Here is a 10,254-nt window from a genome sequence, read left to right on the forward strand (position 1 = left end):
TTGTGGGTATGGAATTACAAAATTACCATTGGGCATTCATAAGTTGAGAGCACTGAAGTATTAATACCTTGCACAGTGTGATGATTTGTAATGTCTACCGCATGGCATATCGCATGTCATATCACAAATCACTTCTTTGCAATCCCTCTTGGTTTCTACTAGTGCGTGGAGATATTGAGAGTTGAAAAGATGTCAAAAAGATGCTTCTATTAATGACTTGGGGAATTTAATACAACTAAAATATTTAGACTTAGAGAACAATGGAGAAACATTTTTGGAGGGCATTTTAGGGAGGATGCTTCAGATGGAAACATTGGAAGTGAAGATCACCTTCACAACTTTTTTACCAGAAGATATTACTAATATGTCAATGTTGAAGAAGTTATCATTAGAGAGCTCTCACATAGTTAAAATGGAAAATAAATTTTATCAATTTCAAAATTTAAATCCTCTTCAATTATGGGAGTGTTATATGTTGGAAGAACTTCCACATTTACAAAATATTAGAGGGTTAATGAAATTAGATAGGGTATGATGTCCCAAGTTAAAAAGAATTCCTGAGTTTGGCGAGATCGGGGCATTTCATATGTTCAAGACATTTTCAATGGTTGAGTTAGAAGAATTAGAAGAGTTTCCCATGATACAAGAAGGTGAAATGCCCAAACTTGAAAAGTTTACATTGTTGCTTTATGAAGCATTAACGATCTTGCCAAAAACTTATTGGAATCTCAAAAACATTTGTAGTATAAGATTATATGGATGTTCAAAAATGTTAGAAAACCTTGAAGCAATCAAAAGAGTAAATGCAAATGTAGGAGTAGTAACAATGTCCACTACGAGCACAAAAATACTTTTAAAAAAGTTACAACAAGAAAAAGATGATGTTCCTAGATATGGTGAATTTTGGAAAAGAGAGTTTTACCATTTGCTCCAAGAAATTTATAGATGTTTCTAAAATTCTATGCATTATAATCAATGATCAATAAATGTAATCTACTTTTTCATCAACATTTATATGTGACTTATTATTCATGTTTTTGTCTTCAATTGTTTCATAATTATATATCATATGTGAAGAGAAAAAATACATATTTTTAATTGATTAATAATGTTATAAATTTAGGAAATTAATTAATTATCAATATCTTTAATAAAACTTAATTTATTGATTGTATAAATTTTAAAATATGATATATTATAATGGTATTATTATTTAGGTTTAGAAAAAATGAATGAGTAATTAAGAAATATTAATAAAAATATTTGTTCTATATATTTTAATTATACATTATATTTATTTTAATTAAATTTTTAATTTTTATTTTAATATATTTTTAATTTTATTTAGATTAAATAAATAAAAATAATAATAATATATACAAAATAATAGAAGAAAATGATATAGGAAAGTTATTTTTTATATTATTTCCAAAAAAAAGTGAGAAACACAAATAAATTTTGTAGTAAATAAAAGTGGTAACAATGTCGACTAACAACACACACACACACATATATATATATATATATATTTCAATTTATTAAAAAAAAAATAGTATTTTTCAATTCATTAATAATATTATAAATGTTATAAATTTAGAAAATTAATTAAGTTATCAATATTCTTAATATAATTTAATTTCAATGATGGTATAAATTTTAAAATATCATATATTAAAATAATATTATTATTTAGATTTGGAAAAAAATCAATAAATAATTAAGAAATATGGGATAAAATGAATTTATTTAATGTATTTTAATTATACATTATATTTATTTTAATTAGATGTTTTATTTTAATTTTATAAAAATAAAATATTTTTATTAAAATTAATTTTATATATAGAAACGGACTTAGACTTGACTAATGTTATTTTTTTGTTTTATTTAAAGAAAAAAGCTAAATACATATAAATTTTGATAATTGAAATTTGAATTTCCCAAAAAAAAATGAGCCATTCTATATAAGAAAATATATTGTTTTATGCAAGTGATATTGTTTTTTAATTAAAATTTTGGATTTTTAAAATTGTGATTAATAGTATAATGCATGAAAGTATAGAGATTAAGGCAACAAAAACTAGGAAGACCTTCATTGCTAGCTTATCACAGAGCTTGCTTTCTTCATTTCTCATAATGGTGATTATGCTTATGTACACTTTTCAATATGATAATGGAAAAAGTTTTGCTATTTAATTTTAAAAATTAATTGAAAATGGGTTATGACAATGTTGCACAAACATAAATTTGTAGTTGTTTAGTTATATGGAGGTGTAATGCTCACAAATTTGGGTTTATTTTAGTTCTTCACATTAGAGCATTAACAAGTTGAGAGAAATGAACCAATTAAACCAATTTGGAGAGTGTGATGACTTGCAATATATACTTCATAACATGTCATTGCTAACTTTCGCATTGTTCTATGTTGTTTTAATTGCTTTAGCCTAACTCAATTCTTCAATTAGCAATCTTTCAATAAAAATTAATATTTGCAATCATCAATAGTAATTGAAGATAGAACAATAAATGCAATGACAAAGGAGACAATCAACAAGAGACACCAAATTTGGTCAAAGGCCAGGGAAAAACCCCACAAGTGAGAAAACCCTTTGAAAAATATTCTTCTATTAGATTGTCATAAAATGTTCAATAGAGAGTACAATGATTCCAATACAAAATCATCCAACAACATTAACCCAACAACATTCAGAAATATGTTTATAGCATCAATATATATCGGAGACAATTTTTCTTACCTGTAGTCAACTTCGGTCATATTTCAAAATTTATCCCTAGAGCCCAATCGCGAAGAGGAAGAGTTGTGCATGAAGTTGAGACCTTCCAACCACACCCTTGAGCACGCTAGCTTGTAGTTAGAGTCGAAAATTTCCTTTGACGAGCTTGTGATCAGAAACCAAAACCTTAGAACACATGCGAGCTCCAGACCCTATATTTTCAGACCTGTGCGAACCTCTTTCCTCAACCTAGCCTTATACCTGTGTGAACGAATCAATGAAGAATAGAATAAGATGATTCTTGGTGGGGGCCAAATGAGCTTGAGGTCACTTGTATTTATAGGCTTCCAAGGGTGACCATTTCGTGTTAGGGATGATCTGTCCAAATGTCCATATGTGGGCTTTTCTTCATAAGTAGATTTTCCCTTGTCCAAATTGAGCACTTCAATATTCAAAATTGGTCCTCTCGAAAAGAGGAATTGATCCCCATAGTTGGAATTTGTCACTAAGCTACCAAATTAACACTCCCTCTCATCTAGGGATAAATTCCAACTACATTATGTCATGTGTATCTTGTCATCATATCATGTCCCATCTCTGCTCAACTCTATTTGTTGTAACATTCTCGAATCTAAATAAGAAGTATTTGGGAGCATTAAATACCACCCTCTATAACGTCGGAGAGCACATCTTAATCTGCAAATAATATTAGGAAGCACATATAAGCCTGAATCAACATCAGGGAGCACATCTCAATGGAGAATCTCATGGGGGAGCAAAACATCTTCAAACCCAAATCAAGCAATAGGTGATATAGGGGAGAACATCTCAACCCATCCTATTTCCCACTAATATTACCAACAATGACCCTCAAGAGTCACGTGGTAGAACACCTCCATCATAATCAAATTGGGTTGTACACCCCCAGGTACACTCTCAAATTGTTGGCTAAACGGGGAGTGGTAATCCCGATAATCCCAACTTATGGGTATGATGAAAAATGGGGTATACTCTACGAAGACCAAGATAGGGGAGCAACATCTCCAACCCTATGGGTACTGGATAGAGGAGAAATATCTACGACCCTATTGTCTAGAGATATCTCAACCCTACGAGCCCTCCATCTCAATTCCTCACCTTGGGATCTTAGACAAGGGGGAAGAGTCGGCCCAGTGTTCTTGATCAATGAATACCCTTATCGTAAAGGGTCACATCCAATAGTTCAAGCTTCTATTTGAAGACCAAGAAATTCCCTTTCAGAAAAGCCTTGGTGAGCATATCTGCAATCTGCTCATTTGTCGATATATAATGGAGTCTAACGACTCCTCTATGTACCATGTCTTGAATATAATGATATCGAATCTCTATGTGCTTGGGCTTGTCATGAAATACAAGATTATCTACCAGACATATCCCACTCTTGTTGTTGCAATATATTGTTGTAGTGTCTGGGATTTGCTCAAATAGCTCTCTAAAGAGCTTCCTGAACCAAACTGCTTCACAACTAGCCATGATAGTGGAAATGTACTATGCCTTGACAATACTCAATGCTACAGACTTCTGCCTCCTGCTCACTCAAGATATCATGGCAGATCCATGTCTAAAACACCATCTAGAGGTACTCTCAATCTTTTTGACAACATTTCCTGCCCAGTCAACATTAGTATATCCATGAAGTCGAACATCTTTGGTAGTGTATCTCATACCAAGGGTGATCATCCCATGCAAATATCTCAAAATGTGTTTAGAAACAATCCAATGTGCATGGAGAGGCTCAGTCATGAATTGAATCAACATGTTCACTACAGAGCATATGTATGCACGAGTGTTCATTAAGAACATCATAGCCCCAATCAACTATCTATACTCGGGTGGATTTTCCAAGTCAGATCCTGCAAATTCTCCACATAACTTCTTGAAATTCATTTCTATCGGTGTTGGCAAGGACTTGCATCTGTCATTCCAAGTTTCTCCAATAACTTCACGACATATTTTCCTTATGAAAGGAAAATCTCACCGGGCCTTTGCCACACCTCAAGGCCTAGAAAGTAGTTCATGAAACCAAGGTCTTTTATCTCAAATTTAGAGGCTAAATCCCTCTTACACTCAATCATTAGGGGCTCACTACTTGTCAAGAATAGATGGTCAACGTATAAAACCAAAATCAGCGACATACCTTGGACTATCTCGAAATAGAGGTTGGGATCAACATTGCTTCTTGCGAATCCCAACTTCACCAAATAATTGTCTTTGTGGGCATACCATGCTCTGGGGGATTGCTTCAAGCCATACAATGCCTTCTTCAAGCTATAAACATGTGATTTTTGATCCTCTACTTCAAATCTCTATGGCTTCGCAATGTACACTTCTTCATATAACATGCCATGGAGGAATGTTGTCTTTATGTCTATCTGATGTAGGGTCCATCCTTGAATTGCGGCAAGAGAAACTATTGAACGAATGGTTGTATATTGAGCCATAGGTGCAAATATGTCATCATAATATTATCCCTCTTTTTGAGTGAATCCTTGGGCCATGAACCTTGCTTTATATTTTTCAATGCTACCATCAACTCCATGATTGATCTTGAATAAAGTCACCACATATTTCCAATTCAGTCTTGACATAACATCGCATACATCATTTTTCATAATAAACTCATATTCTTCAACCATAGCATCCTTCCAAACTTGTTCTTTCATGACTTCTTCAAAGGTGGTAGGTTCGTATTGAAGCATAGTGCTCATGGATGCAACATATCCCAAGTACCTACATGGCTTCTTGCTTTCTCTAAATGATCTTCGAATGAGAACTCATCTCTCATCATCATGTAATGTGTCACGAAGCCAAAGTGGCCTCTTCCTGGTAGGAGGATCACATGGAGGAGGGTCTAAGGGATCCATTGGCTCCATGGGATCATCAACAATGTCTCTCTCAGATTCAAGCATGGAAGGACCATTTAAAAAATCCATATCATCATTCTTCTTCTCAAGAGGAGGAGGCAGAGGAAGGTCCCTTTCTTTCCCAAGGGAAACATCTTCATAAAACGTCACATCCATGCTAATTTCAACCTTCCTTTGACTAGGAATATATATTCTAAAAGCTTTAGAATATTCACAATATCCAACAAACATACCTTTTCTTCTCGTGGCTTCCAATTTGTTTCTTTTTTCCTTCAATGCATGGAAATATGCAAGACAACCAAAGATACAAAGATGACCAGCATCAGGCTTGATGCCTGTGAACACTTCTTCAAGGGTCTTGTTGTCCAATTCTTGATGAGGCACCCTATTTTGAACATATACGACAACATTCATTGCTTCTCCCCAAAAGAACTTTCGAAACTTTTGATCGTGGAGCATGCCATGAGAAACTTCTACAATAGACTTGTTCTTTCTTTCAACTACTCCATTTTTCTCAAGAGTATAGGGTACAATCGTGTCTTTCTTGGTACCTTCATTCTTCCCAAAATATATGAACTCATTCGAAATGTAGTCAGCACCATTATCAGACCTGAAGATTTAATTTTCTTCCCTGCTTTATTTTTGACCAAAGCTTTGAACTCCTTAAACATTTTGAAAGCTTCATCCTTGTGCTTCAAATAATATATCCATATATTTCTTAAAATGTCATCAATGAAGGTGATGTAGTAGAGATGGAAACCAATAGAATGTATGGGCATCATACCACATAAGTCGAAATGAATGAGATGGATGACGTCATTTGTCTTGTTCTTTCTAGAGGGGAATGGTACCCTTGTCTTCTTTCCACTGGCACAACCTAGACATACTCCATCATGTTGGACTTGAACATCAGGAATTCCAGACTCCCAATTTCATCAATTTCGGAAGAGCATCATAATGTAAATGGGCCAATCTTTGGTGCCAAAACTCGCTTAGATGATTAGTATCATGGACCAATTCTAGAAGAGGTCTTCCAATAACCTTGTAGAGTCCTTCAAATATCATTCCCAATGTGAATGCATCTCTCATTGGTGATATAACAAGCCAAGTAATAAATTTTCCCCTAATGAAGCCAACCCTCATCCCTTTGTCCTCCAAAGTAGATATTGATACCAAATTCTTCTTCAATCCTGACACATACATCACATTATGGAGAAAAATAGATTCCCCAAACTCCAAATGGAATTTGAAGGACTCAAAGACTTTAATGGGATTAGTGGAGTTGTCTCCAAGAAAAATTTTCAAATTTGACTCTCTCTCTCTACCAAATTAGAGAGAACTTCCTTATACCCAGAGAAATGATGAGTAGCACCACTATCAACCAACCAACCATCCCATGAATCCAGAGGAGAGGAAATAGTAGGGGCTTAAATAAGGATATATTCAGATTGATTGCCAACATTGCTTCCATAACTGGAGTATCTTGACTTCTTTTGAGGATGATGATCTTCTTCATGGTCACTTGGAGCATCTCTTATTCTTCTTTCATCTCTTGTATTGCGATCATTCCTTCGGTCATCTTCTCTTCTTCGATAATCAAACATGTTGTTGTTGCTTCTAGTGTTGTGGTGTGTGTTGGCTTGTTGGGGCCTGACCCAGGTTTGAAGTTAATTAGCCAAACAAATCCCTGTACTACTGGCACTTTCGGCAACAGTCCACGAAGCGTGGACTGAGGTCTCACCCAAAGTAGTATGGGACTCACTAATTACGATATTTTTGGCACCTGAAGAAAATCTCAATGCCGCCAATATCAACGCAAGTTCTTGCCCTAAAATTTTCTCCTCTTCTTCATCAATCAAAACCCTAGATTTCCTGCGAATTCCTTCGTTTTCCCTAACGTCCCCAACCAAATCTAAATCGTTCTCTAGATCATTTAAACAAGGTTTTCCAGGGTTTAGGGGTGGGGTGCAAATTGTATATGGGTTATAAAGTAGAGGGCACATAAAGTACCTGGCCCTGTTATGCAAAAACTCTGATTAGATTTCCATTGGGGGAAATCTTAGGTAGATCCTATTTCTGGAACTTGGTTGTCCAATTTTGTTCCGCCGCAGGACAACGTTGCAGCTTTTGAAGTCGACATTCTTCTTTATGTGTCCGAGCATGAAGCCTCTCGGGCGAAAGGCGGCCGAAGAAGGCCAGAAAAAGGGTCACTATCATATTCCATTATATATAATGCTTTGAGAACCGGATCTTCTGTTGATGTTTACTTGTGTAAGAAACCCAAACCCTTAAGCCCTTTTAGATTGTACAAAATGGCTTGTGTTTGTTAATGCAGTAATAGTCCATTTGGTGGATTGTTTACAATCTCCTTATACTTTTTCACTTAATGTTGAATTTGCTACCACACCCCAATCCAATTTTTAAAAATATTTACAAACTATTTCAGCACTGAAAAATACCTTTCGTGAATGAAACTTTAATCCCAGCCATTGATATTTACCTGCTTTTGCATTCTAAATATACCCTTGGAGTCCAGTCAAACAGAATAGTATTTGGGGCTTTCGTTATTAGTACACTGGATATGCCCATCTCAGAACAATTGTCCTTGGGCCATTTACCTTTTTTTTCTTAATATTTTAACTTATCCATGTTGATTATAGTCTGCAGATAGAACTCTGGATGCACCAGACCTTGTGGATGATTATTACTTGAACCTACTGGACTGGAGTTTGAACAATGTGTTGTCCATAGCCCTTGGCAATACTGTATACCCGTGGGATGCTTCAAATAGTTCTATATCAGAGCTTTTGATTGCAGACGATGAAGAAGGCCCTGTTACTAGTGTTAGCTGGGCACCTAATGGGAGGCACATTGCCATTGGGTTGAATAATTTTGTTATATAGCTATGGGACTCTTGATCTGATAAACAAGTAAATAAAATCTCCTTATCTCTTCAAGGTTTTTTCATTCCAATGTAATGGCAATCTCCAAATTTTGACATGGATAAAATTGCAGTTAAGAGCATTGAAAGGTCATCATGCACGTGTTGGTGCCCTTGCTTGGAATGGTCCTATTCTTATGACAGGAGGACAGGATGGGATCATAATCAATCATGATGTTCGTATGCGAGAGCACATTGTTCAAACATACAGAGGGCATGACTAGGAGGTTTGTGGATTGAAATGGTCTCTTTATGGCCAACAACTTGCAAGTGGGGGGAATGACAATCTACTGTACATTTGGGATCAGAGCATGGCATCCCATAATTCTACCTCTCAATATCTCCACCGCTTAGATGAACACTGTGTAGCAGTCAAGGCCTTGGCGTGGTGCCCCTTCAAAAGCAATCTTTTAGCATCTGGTGGAGGGAGTGCAGACAGGTCTATAAAGTTTTGGAATACTCACACAGGTGCCTGCTTAAATACTGTAGACACTCATTCCCAAGTTTGTTCATTACTCTGGAATAGGCATGAACGTGAGTTACTGAGTTCACATGGATTTAGTCAGAACCAGTTAACCTTATGGAAGTACCCATCTATGGTGAATATTACTGAACTTACAGGTCATACTTCTCAAGTTCTTCATCTGGCACAGGTATGGAAATTGATTTATTTTTATGAGTACTTATGCATTCATCTTTCATTTTATGAATGGATTTGTCCTCATGATCCTTCTTATGCCTTACCTCTTCAAAGCCCTGATGGGTACACAGTTGCATCAACTGTAGCAGATGAAACACTTAGGTTTTGGCAAGTATTTGGAGTTCCTGATACCTCAAAAAGGGTGAAGAGTAAAGATGAAAATGGGGCTTTCAGCAAGTGTCATACTTACATCCACTAATAAGCATCTTTCTATATTTATGAAATGAGGATGTTTAACTCAAGGTAGTAATTAAATGTTCTGTTTTCTATTTCACATAGCTCTTCTACAGGCTGTTGGATTGACATGGAGCATGTTCCACTTTCTTCAATGTAATATGCTACAGTTTCTTCTTTCTTTCTTCTCGTATACCATGAACTTTGAACTTATCTTTTGTGAAACCTGATGGAACAATGTTGCAATAGCTTTCTGAGACAAGAATCACTCCTTCAACTGCATCGTAAAAATTAAAATGGTTTTGGAAAGTCTTTGGAGTCCCATATTCTTCAATGAAGGTTCTGAAAATGAAACATTATGAGTGTCAGCAAGTATGTCATTCACATCAACAAAGAAACCTCCACGCCTCCTCCACTCATGGAATGATTCACATTCTACAAAATGCCTTCACAACTCTACTCAATCTTATAGGTAATTCTTGAATGATTTATCTTCTTCATTTTGCTATGACGCACTTATTATGTAATTTCTTACCTGAGATAAATTCTATATCTATATTGCTATAGAATTTTAGTTATGTATCTATATTGCTATCTCATTTGTATAATTTTTTTGTAATATTTTACATTGTACTATAGTTTAGTTCCTTAGGCTTGCAAAATTCATCTCTTCACATATATTCATTCAAGAGATCAGTAAAGCATTTTTTAATAAACATTAATCAGAAAAATAGTCACATACATAGGTTCTTGAAACTTGAAAGAACTCCATGAATTACCCTGACTTGTGGCTACAACTCT

At 35.0% G+C, this 10,254-nt stretch overlaps 1 pseudogene; it reads left to right on the forward strand.

The window, feature by feature from the left end:
• Window positions 1–9,478, forward strand: part of LOC149264753 (cell division cycle 20.1, cofactor of APC complex-like) — a 30,686-nt pseudogene extending 21,208 nt beyond the window's left edge.
• Window positions 9,479–10,254: the final 776 nt, after the last annotated feature.

This window comes from Pinus tabuliformis, chromosome 6 (genome assembly GCF_031772625.1).
Source record: "Pinus tabuliformis cultivar Carrire ecotype Pingquan chromosome 6, CPIR1, whole genome shotgun sequence".
Classification (NCBI taxonomy): domain Eukaryota; kingdom Viridiplantae; phylum Streptophyta; class Pinopsida; order Pinales; family Pinaceae; genus Pinus; species Pinus tabuliformis.